General features: G+C 39.9%; 1 non-coding gene across 1 annotated transcript; it reads right to left on the reverse strand.

The window, feature by feature from the left end:
- Positions 1-1,889: 1,889 nt before the first annotated feature.
- On the reverse strand, positions 1,890-1,996 carry LOC111724586. Its single transcript, XR_002772857.1, has one exon. It is a non-coding gene; the product is annotated as a U6 spliceosomal RNA (small nuclear RNA).
- Positions 1,997-11,352: the final 9,356 nt, after the last annotated feature.

Here is an 11,352-nt window from a genome sequence, read left to right on the forward strand (position 1 = left end):
ACATACACCAAGGCTAGTGGGTTCGAATCCAGCCTGGGCCAGCTAAACAATGGCAACAACAACAAAAAAAACAGCCGGGCATTGTGGTGGGTGCCTGTAGTCAAGAGAATTGCTTAAACCCAAGAGTCTGAAGTTGCTGTGAGCTTTGACTCCACGGCACTCTAAAAAAAAAAAAAAGGAAAGGATATGCTTCTATGTAAAAATGAACTTTGGAGTAGGACAGACCTGGCTGCAAGTCCCAACCCTGCCACTTGTTTCCTATATATTGCCTGCAGCAAGTTACATAGCCTTCTGACCTTCACTTTCCTAATCTATGAAAATGGGAAAGATTTTTTTGCTTGCTTCACAGAATTGTGAAGGATTAAATGAGATAGTACACGTGAGATCTCCCAGCATTGCCTGTCATGGAGCTGGTACCCCTATGTGTTGGTGGTAATACTAGCAACCACTTATTCGAAGTTTACTATAGGTTGGCACTGGATTAAGCTGGATATGAGTATTATTTTAATTCGTCCTCACAGTAACTTTGAGGACAGTGTTAATATTTTCCCTTTGCTGATGAGGAAACCAAAGTCTAGAAAATGAAGTTATTTGCTCAATATCACAGAGGTAGTTATACCTAGACCTGGGATTTGAAAATTTGACCCTGGGCTCTTTTGACTCAAAAGAAGAATTCTTTGTCACTACCGTGCTGCCTAACTTTCTTTCATTATGATTTCTTTGAAACTTTGCACAGAAAATGACTTTTCATAAAATGTTAAGGAAAACGTCTTTTCTTTTGGTCACTTATTGTTGTTCTAATCATATGTAAGTGAGCCTGAGAAATATGTAGCTTTAATAATTGGGAGTTTTTGAAAGTGAGGCAATTAATAATAGAAGGATGAACATTTGAAAACCATATTAACCATGTTTTTATTTTAAACATTTAAACAGAATCATGATCTGGTAGAAAATTAATATATTTACTCAAGGTATACAGAATGTACAGACACTTTTTTGTAATACTAATATCAGTGACGTCACAGGAAAATATTCCTAAAGGCACAATTCTATAAGGCCCACAGAAATAGCAGCCTCAAAAAATATATAAAATTTGGAACATTTTCTGATGAAAATCTTAAGTGAAAAGGTTATTACTAGTGAACTTTTTAGAACATGATAAACATGGGATAGGTGTTTGTTGGACAATATGAAGGAAAAGGCACAAATGCCCAGAGTCAATGAGAATCTGAGGCAGTGTCTAACTGTACTGCTTAATTAGGAGTCCTGTTATATCCTAAATCTGTTAGTTCCCTTAGTTATTCCAGTACAAAAGCCTAGAAAAGCTTCTACTAAAATATTCAGGTTGATTATTGGAGGTTGTCATCACTGTTCTCTTTGAAAAAAAAAATATTTAAAGGGTTTGTTCTTCCAGAAAATGCAATCTAGCTTGGAATGCTATCTTTAAGTCTAGGCTGGCATAGCTAGTCCCTACAAATGTCCATGTTCTGAATACAGATTTACTATAGTAAAGAAAAAATATGAGTCAAGTGTCTGAAGAACAGGGTGTGATTTAGCTAAAATTGCCAATTTTGTTATAACATGTTTGGAAAAGTTGCCCCCAAACCGGCTGTCATGGGTATTTCTTAAATTAAAGTAATTCCCACTGAGTCTTTTGAAAGTAAATAGCTGGTGTCCAAGCATCTCTCAAATAAGCCATTGTGAAGTCTCATGAGGACAGGAGCGTTTACCTGTGGCTTTTACCTCTGCAGGCTCTGGGTGGACACTGTACATCTATGTTGACTGTAGAAAGAGAGAGAAATCATTTATGCCACGGTTCAGCCATACCAGAGACTGGCTTTCTGTTTATTGTTATGGCTAAAAGCTCTCTCTCTTTTTTAATGGATTAAAAAAATATGGAACGCTTTACGAATTTGCACGTCATCCTTGTGCAGGGGCCATGCTAATCTTCTCTGTATCATTCCAATTTTAGTATATGTGCTGCTGAAGCGAGCACTAAAGCTCTCTCTTAATAAGCTCCAAAATTCCTGGATGTTCCAGGAAACATTCTTCAAATAAGTTTTGGATAATAACCTCGATATGTTCCAAGTTGTATGTGGCAGATACAAACATGCTCCAATACTGTTGCATGCAGAAACTCCCCATGAATTTGGACTCTGGCAGAGGTAAAGCAGACCCCAGAAACTTCTTGACCAGACAAATGTTAAATAGAACAATTGCTGCCTCCAGTTGATCTTGACACAAGTATTTGGTGGGGTGGGGAGGAGGACAGGGTATTTGCTATTTATGGACAGGCTCTTTTCTTTTTGGAAGCTAATGATAATTAATTAGCTAATTAATTAACATTGCAGGGTCCTCAAGGCAGGACACAGGTCAGGTGCCCTGTATCTGGACTTTCCATCATCTCAGGGAAGAGGGAAGAGGAAGGAACACGAGCCCCCTATCTTTAATAGAAAAGTGGCTTGGTGTCTGGTGGTGCTCTGCCAGTCTGCTTTGGCTTGGGTGTGGGTTAGGCAACTCCTCTCCAAGAAGTACTCAGGGAGAGAAAGGCTTGAGAGGAGGAGCAGCATGACAGATGAGCCATCAGGTTGCAAACAAGTCCAAATAAGTTCATCCTTGGTCTCATCTTTTGATGTAAGCAGTTGAGAAATTAAGTTGCTCCTGCCATGTTAGAGGGCCTCAGCCTCTCCAAGTTTAGTCCTGGGCAGAGAGCACGCTTACTTATACCCTAGGAGCTGCTGCTTGTAGCAGGAGATAATGTTCCTGCATGCATCTTTAAGCATGCTGTGAAATTAGTCCCCAAGGGGAGGAGGCATGACCAATGTGTGTCAGATGTTCAGACTTTTTTGTGTGATTCTGGCCAGGCGCTAGGGAAGAGAGCGTTGAGTGAAACAAAAGATTTTGAAGGCAACCAGGGCTCCAACTTAACCAACACTGTATAAATGCATAGGGATGAATGCCCAACAATAAAAACTAAATAAATAAATAAAATTCATTTTGTATAAAACTTCTTGTGAAATATGAGTGTTCAGAAATCATTCCTTTGTTATTCTTTTATTGCATTCTTTTTTTCTAGCTGGATTTGAAACTCCGTTTTTAATTTCCCCTGTTATTTAACATGATGCGATAAATACAGTAAAAACTCAAAAAAAAATGCATTGGGAAGGGGTGAAAAGGAGGGCGAGTAGGAGGCAGTGGAATAAAAGAGTGGGGGAGATGGTTCTCTATACCATATGTGAGAACTCTTGTGAACTGCCCTGACCACTCATCTGCAATGTGACCTTGGGCAAGTTACTTAACTATTCTGGGCCTCATTTTCCTCATTTGTAAAATGAGGATCTAGTACCTAGGTCATCAGATTGTTGTGAAGTTTAAATGAATATATGTAAAACATTTAAGTCTACCAAATAGTTAAGTACTCAAGAAACAGCCTTTAGTACCTGTGGCTTAGGCTTGCTTTTATGGTGTGGTTTGATTAGTTTAGCTACAGTTTGTACCAAGAGAGGGCTGTTTTGGAACACAAAGTCTCCACTGGGCATCCCTTCATAGTCTGAATAAAATGTATGCCTGTGCAGGGAAAGCCAGACATCTTTAAGAAATGTCCTTAAGAAGGATCACACCTGCCACTTACTGTGTATGATTTAGCTATTCGGTATTATGAATAACAAAAGAACTGGGGAAAAAAAGATTTTTCCTTTCCTTAAATCTGTACTCACTTGAAAATATAAGAGGACACATAATATCTTGTTCTCTTACCTGTTCCAAAAAGGCAATTAAAGAACTTCAGAAAATAAAAAATAGATGAGGCCATGCCTGTCTCCAGAGTAGTTCCTTTCTTCTGTGGGAGTGCTTTCTCATTAGATCTCAGGTCAGCCTGCATTTAAGGAGTTGGGAGAGAGAGTGCTGGCTTAAGGAAGACCTCTGTACAAAGAGAGATCTGATTAAAAAGCCCACGAGAGGCTCGGCGCCTGTGGCTCAAGTGGCTAAGGCGCCAGCCACATACACCTAAGGTGGCGGGTTCGAATCCAGCCTGGGCCTGCCAAACAATAATGACGGCTGCAACCAAAAAATAGCTGGGCGTTGTGGCAGGTGCCTGTGGTCCCAGCTACTTGGGAGGCTGAGGCAGGAGACTTGCTTAAGCCCAGGAGTTGGAGGTTGCTGTGAGCTGTGATGCCACGGCCCTCTACCTAGGGGGATAGCTTGAGGCTCTGTCTCAAAAAAAAAAAAAAAAAAAAAAAAAGCCCACGAGAAGGACAAAGATGCTATAAGTTTCCAAATTACTACATGATCAAGAGCTCATAGGACCTGAAATTTGGCACATGTTCAAGGCCAGCACAGGCTTTTAAGAAACACAGGGAGAAGTTATTGTAAATTTGATATATTAACTGATCCAGTAAGACAAGGGAGGCAATAGCATTTTTTTTTAAGTGGGATTACTTGAATCATAAGGGGGTGGTGAGAATCAACAACCTGTAAGGTTAACCTTAGCTAACTCCTTGTTGGAATAGTCAAAATACTTGATGCAAGGTCATTTTAGATATAAACCAGGAATAACATGGAAGCATAATTATTATGTCCAAAATATAAATCACAGAAAATAATTTTTTTAGAAATTCAGTTATAGTTTTGGTCAGGAAAAAGATTCTTGTATATTTTCCCTGGAGTCCTTCTTCAAAGAGTAACCCAGGGGAAGTACTATTACTAGAGTTACTGCAAAGTCGTTGTTATGTAGTATTTCTATCAATAGTCTACCACTAATACATCTCTGGGAGAAATTTACTCGGAGAAAAGCACTGTAGAGAACCCAGCTTTTAATCCAGGGTTTTGCAAGTTCATAGACCTGGCAGTACCCTACAGCACACAAGGAGCAAACCAAAGTGGGTCATGATCAGATTGTTTGCATTCAACCTTAGTTTTCCTCTAATTAAAAAGATAGTATGTTTTTAGGAAAAATAATTGCTAATACTTCATAAAGAGAAAAAATTAAGGTTGTAAACCAAAATCTCCTTCATAAGGAATGAAAGAATTTAAAAAAGAAAAAATTTGAACTTGATCATTTGAACATTTAGGGTCAGAAGCTTGGAATTTGGACCTTGTCTGTCAGGGACAGCATGATTTGGCATAGGTAACTTAGTTTCTGTATGCAAAGAATTGAGTAAATATCCATCTTTATGGTACGGATTGGGAATAATTTATGAACATTTTGACCACGTCTGCACAATACAAACTGAAGTGGTTGCTGATTATTTGGTTTTTAGATGATCAGGGAAGATGGCAGAACCAGCCAAGGTGAGCCTGAGATTTATTGTCCTCAACTTGTCTTCCTTGATTACTTACATGGCCTTAATTAGTCAACTTACTGCAGACTTCTTTCACTTTGTGCTCAGCAAATTTGACTACAGAGTTGTTTTCATCCCTGGTGAAAATGTGCAATGTTTATATTACTAATATCTGGAAACAATTTTTAAAAGATGATTAAAAACTAGAGAGTGGGAAATTTTTGTTTACTGAAACTGTACTTCCTTCTTCCTTCTAACCCCTCCCCCCCAGGTCATTGTCTTGAGTCACCTGCCTTTAGCACAGTGACTCTCAAACTAGAAGGAGCATCAGACTTCACTGGAGGCTGGGCCCCAGCCCCAGATTTCTCATTTGCCAGGTCTTTTGTGGGACCAGAGAATTTGTCCTTCTGACAAGTTCTTAGTGATGCTGACACTGCTGGTCCAGGGACCACAGTTTGAGACCCACAGAGGGAACTGGCCTCCTGCCAGCTTCTTCTCTGCCATGGGCTCCTGCTCTTATCTCTGCATGTCTCCACTTGGACCTCAGGCCTCTTGCTACTCTCTGTGGGTGGCCCCAGCTGAGAGATAAAATGAAGGGGGCCTAATTTCTTTACACCCCTCTAATACAGCACTTGTGTGTTTTTAATGCAAGGATAGAGATAACAAGAGGGAATTACAAACAGGAGTGGATAATGTGAGACTGAATCTAAATATGGTGGTTCCAATATACAATTCCTAAACTGTTTTTTCATTGTCACCCTCCCCCTAAAGAAAATTCTTTAGAGTTTTTTTTTTTTTTTTTTTTTTGAGACAGTCTCACTATGTCACCCTGGGTAGAGTGCTGTAGCATCACAGTTCACAGCAACCTCATACTTTTGGGCTTAAGAGGTTCTCTTGCCTTAGCCTCCCAAGTAGCTACAGCTACAGGCACCAGTCACAACACCTGGCTATTTTTTGGTTCTAGTTCTCATGCTTGTTTGGTAGGCCCAGGCTGGATGCAAACCTGCCAGCTGCAGTGTATATGGCTGGTGTCCTAGCCACTGAGCTACAGGCACCAAGCCTATCTTTAGAGATTTTTTTTTCCCTCTGATTGTTATCCACCCTGACCCTCACCCCTGCCCATGAAATTCAAACCCCACAGATACACTGTATATTTGCTTATTTTCCGCAACCTTTTGGAGGGCCACAAACCATTATAATATCCCAAAGTTTTTTTATCCAGTAAGAGCCATTTTTCCCCCTTATTGGTGACAAATGTGGCAAATGTATATTCTTATGGAACAAGGTAAATTTATTAAGACACTTTAAACTGTTCTTGGGGTCCTCTGCAGGCATACTCCGTTCTTAATTTTGTTCCAGTGTTTTGAAGACTTCCCATTTCCTCTCTCTGAGAGTGGCCCATTCTTCAATTTTAGTTCAACTTAGTGCTTATATCTGTTCTTCCTTGCCAGTCCCCTTTGAAGGAAAACCTCTTCCCATTCTTTTGCCTTGGGATCTAGAAGGTGGGAGAAAGAGGAAAAATAAAGCCATCTAAGAGATCTCTAACTCTGCTTTTCCTTCTGAATTCCTTACCATCTGGCCTCAGTGGCAAACTCTCTGCCAAAGAGGAAAATTGTATTAAAATACAGATGCTTCCTTTTGTCTGACCAGGTAGTCTAATGATACTATAACACCATTGCCCAAGGTCTGAATTATTCTATCAAGAACAGCCCCATTGAGACTTTAGTTCAATAGCAAGCTCTAACTCTCCAGGACAGGTCCCCTCCAAGTTTTCTTAACTGCTGAGGTTCAAAGAAGTTTTTCATTTTCCCTGTGAGCTTTGGGTGGATGAATATGGGACATCTCTCCTTCATCTCCCACTCCCCACCTCCACAATACACTCTCTCCAAACATACACACATGTAAGCATGCACAGAGAAATAGCAACAATTCTTAGAGACTGAATCCTCTAAATTAAGGGCTAGAAACCTCCCACCCCCAACTACAACATATCTGCCCAAATTCCTGTGTTCACAAGGGAGATAACATTTTTCATGCAGAACATTTTCAGCTACTTTCTCCTATTGCCAGATAGTGCTCTAACTCCTACTGTGAGAAGCCCATTAGAACATCTTGCAGAACAATGGAACTCTCCACCCCAACTAGAGCTTAGAAACTAAAGCCTTTTCTTTACTTGAGGCTATTATTTCCTTTTCTGATCCCTAAAGTAGCAGAGAGGGAGCTTAGGCCTTGTTATTCTCCTGCCCAGAGCAAACACCTGGAGAGATAATGTCAGTGGCGGTGCTGGGAAAGTATTGTTCTACTAGTCATGTTTTTTAAAAAACAGAAATCTGTTTTATTAGGATGGGATATGTATTTTTGTGCCTCTTCTAAAAGGGAAATGGAAGAAGTATCACTTAATTCATGGATAAGATTTTATATCTACCCCCAGTGATGAGTTGGCAGCCAAGACTCAAAAAGACTGATGATGAATGGTTGGATTAAAAATTGTATCTCTAGCAAACTGGAAATGGTGGCTCCTTTTTAGTGATATCACCTGCCATAGTTACTCCTACTTCCATACCTGGGAAAGATGTTAGAGGTACTCTAATTGAGCCTGCTCATTCTATACTGAGGAGAGAGATCCAGAGAGGTAAGCTGGTTTGTCCAGGGTCAGTTAGGTGAAAAGAAAAGAAGCCAAAGCCCAAACCTCACATTCTCTGATTCTTTCCCAGATGGCTCTTTCTACTAACCATGGTACTTGCTACAATTCCGTCCTCTTCCTTTGTTTTAAAGTTAGGATTCTGGTTTCTCCATAGATGTGACTGATATATCTTAAGTCTCATATTAAGGTTTTTTTGGGTTTAGGCTCCAGTTTTCTGAAGAATTGAGAGGAACAAGATGACCTTTATGGCTTATGAATGTGAATGGGGAGGATGCCTGGTTCCCAACATGGAAACCAAGAAAGGAAAAAAGGAAGCTAAGGGTGATGGCAGGACAGTTTCCCTTTCCTTCTCGAGTTCTCCTTCTTGCATGTGAAACTGTAGAAGCCAGCGTCAATGACATCAGCATCTTTGGTGAAAAGAAAAACAGAAGTAAAGGGATTAGCAGGCTTGATGTGCCTGACCTACCAAATACAACATGGGCATCCTGCAGCTTACTTAGTGAACACTCCATCTGAATATGACCTTTGTTGCAGGCCCATATCCATCTGTTGTTTGACTTAATTCAAATCAAGAAATAGATAGTAAGCTTTGGTTATGTGGCAGGTAATTGTTTTGGAAAATAGAAAGATGAATATGACATTGATTTTGATTTCAAGGGATATATTATCTAGGAGGAGAGAGAGGGCTGTATACAAACTACTATGGTGCAGGAGAGCATATGACTGTACTGTTAAAGAGGTTAAAACAAAGTGCTCTGGGAGCCTGAGGCTATGGCTGCAAATGAGTTCTTGTCTAATAATATTACACATCTGGGTCATTATCTAAAGGTTTCAGAGAAGGCAGAAATGAAGGGCCCTGGCCAGGGACAGGTTGGAAGTTAGCTGGGGAATTTGGTGATGGAGAAGTTATCAATTGACTGCAGAAGCAGCTACTTCTAAATAGTCATTTGTGCTAGTTGAGGTGAATTTTCAATTTTAGTTTATACATTTGCATTCCTAATTTTGGTGAAGTCCCTCTTCATACTCACAAATCTATGGTTGTAAATGACCAATTGTTCTTCTTTTGACTTGGTTAGTTAAGCAACTAAATGATTACATGTGTAAATTCGGGGGCTTGGAAATTTGTTTTATTAGTTTTATTAAACTCTGCTTGTGATTGTGTAACTCTAAGCTGGAAATGGAAAAATTAATAGGCAACCTGTGAAAATCATTACTGATTGTTTCCTTCTGAACTATTAAGAAATAAAATTATATACTTGGTCTTTGGAACATAGTAGGTGGGGTAGAACATTTCCTTAGATAGGGGACATGGCGATTTTTTAAGAAGTAGGATCTATATTAAACACAAAAATGAAACAATACAATACCCTTCTTAAATCAAAAGATCCTGAATATTTATTTTGCCATTCCACTTCAGTATAAATGGGTCTAGAAAGAAAACCTAAGCACATCTGGGATAGCAAGTTCAAAATTTTGTATGGCAGAAATGGCCAATGGATCACCATAAATTTACTCTCTTCTTTTCATAGTGGAGTTGTTGCTGGAAGGTGGCTTCCAAGACAGAGGCTACATTTTTCAGCATATTCTACCTTACATCAAGGTGATCATCAATAAAATGTGATGGAAGGAATATGTGTAGAAACACTAGAAAGTCTAGGCCTAGACTTTCCAGAAGTGAGTGGGACTTCCTCATTTTCTCTTCCCATGTGCTGGCTGAACACAGATGGTGGAACCACAGGATGGAAATGGGCCAGGTCCTTAAACGATCATGAGGAGGAAAGCAGCCTATAAGTCAGGGACACGGCACTGAACTGAGTGAGAAAAAAAATTCCACTGTTCAGTAGATTGCACTGGTGTTCCCAACTATCTGCTCCCTGTGAGTTCTAGGGGCTGTCTGTGGTGAGTTTCCCTGGAGGAAGGGTATACTTCCTATCTGACTATATTGAGGTTGGCTGTATGACTTGCTTTGGCTATTGGCATATAAACAGAAGTGACATAGACTACATTCAAGCAGAAGCTACTGCATGACTCCATTATTATTCTATTTCTTGTTCTGAGAACAACGTGTTTCAGATAGAAGTTGCTTCTTTAGCCTAAGGGCATTCAGCTTAGATCCCCAATGAAGACAATGCTTGCAGCAGAGGTACACCTAATACACAGCCAATACATACCGTGAGCAAAATTGAACCTTCGCTGTTGATATGGGGATTACTTGTTATGGAAGAATAACCCGACAAAACTGATCAAGATATTGTGCTAAATCATTGAGATTTTTATAATTACCCAGTATGGCTTTTGGTGCTACCGTAACTAATATATTCTGACACCAGAAAAATAAAATGTGTGGTAAACTGGAGAATGGGGAAACAGTGAACAAGATATCATAAAACATTTTTGCTTTAGTATAGTTAAACACAAAATACTCTAATGGAATTAAAAGTTTTATTAATTATTAATAGACAAATTGAAACCTGGTGAAACTGCAAATGAATAAATTCATTTTCAAACGTGATTGGGTAACAAATCATTAAGCCAGTGGACCACCTTCGGCTCCACTGAGCTATCTGATTTTCCCTGCCAATCAAGAGTTCTTGGCAGACTCCAAAGAGGTAAGTTGATGCCTGAAAACTCGAGATGATCCTATAAAGATTCCTATGTTCCTGCAATAGCAGAACAACATGACTCTTCTCACCCCCTCCTTCATGGAACGTCAGGGGAGAGGGATACCAGAAGGGTACAGACAGGGAGGCAACAAAATGAATTTCAACTTCTCATTTTTGCATGAGACTGGACTCTTCACAGGGGCCAGCTATTGAATAAAGCAGTAGTGTCATTTTTGAACCCCAGGGTGTCTGGAAATGGGATGTAGGAAGGGGTAAAAAGGAAAGCTTGTCATGGAACCAAAGTGATAGAGCAGCCAAGCGTTCCTAGCCAGCTAGCACCTGGTCACTTTGCATAGGTTGCTCTTATCTCTTACTTGCTCAATAGGATGGTTATAATCAAGAAATGAATGAGTAACTTAAAAAAGTAAATCTTGTTATGAAAAATAATGAAACTATGCTTCAGTAGGTTAAACAGAAGTCTGTCATAGTTTTTAATCTCAGTATGACTAGGGAATTTATTTCCAGAAACAATAAATGTATAGAAAATAACAAAGGTATAAAAATGATTGTTCATAAACAATAGAATAATAAGGTCAATCGTGATGTCTGCAGAAGGAATAAGGCTGCGACCTTCAGCTCTGCCGTTCTCCGTGCTCTTCACCACAGGAATGTGGGACGGGAAGTCTTGTCATGCATGGTGCTATGTGCTACCCAACACTTTAAAAATCTGTCTCGGCTCGGCGCCTATAGCTCAACCGGCTAAGGCGCCAGCCACGTACACCTAAGGTGGCAGGTTCGAATCCCCAGCCCGGACCCGCCAAACAAC

The sequence above is a fragment of the Otolemur garnettii genome, unplaced genomic scaffold, assembly GCF_000181295.1.
Source record: "Otolemur garnettii isolate 467f Iridium unplaced genomic scaffold, OtoGar3 scaffold00024, whole genome shotgun sequence".
NCBI classification, from domain to species: Eukaryota; Metazoa; Chordata; class Mammalia; order Primates; family Galagidae; genus Otolemur; species Otolemur garnettii.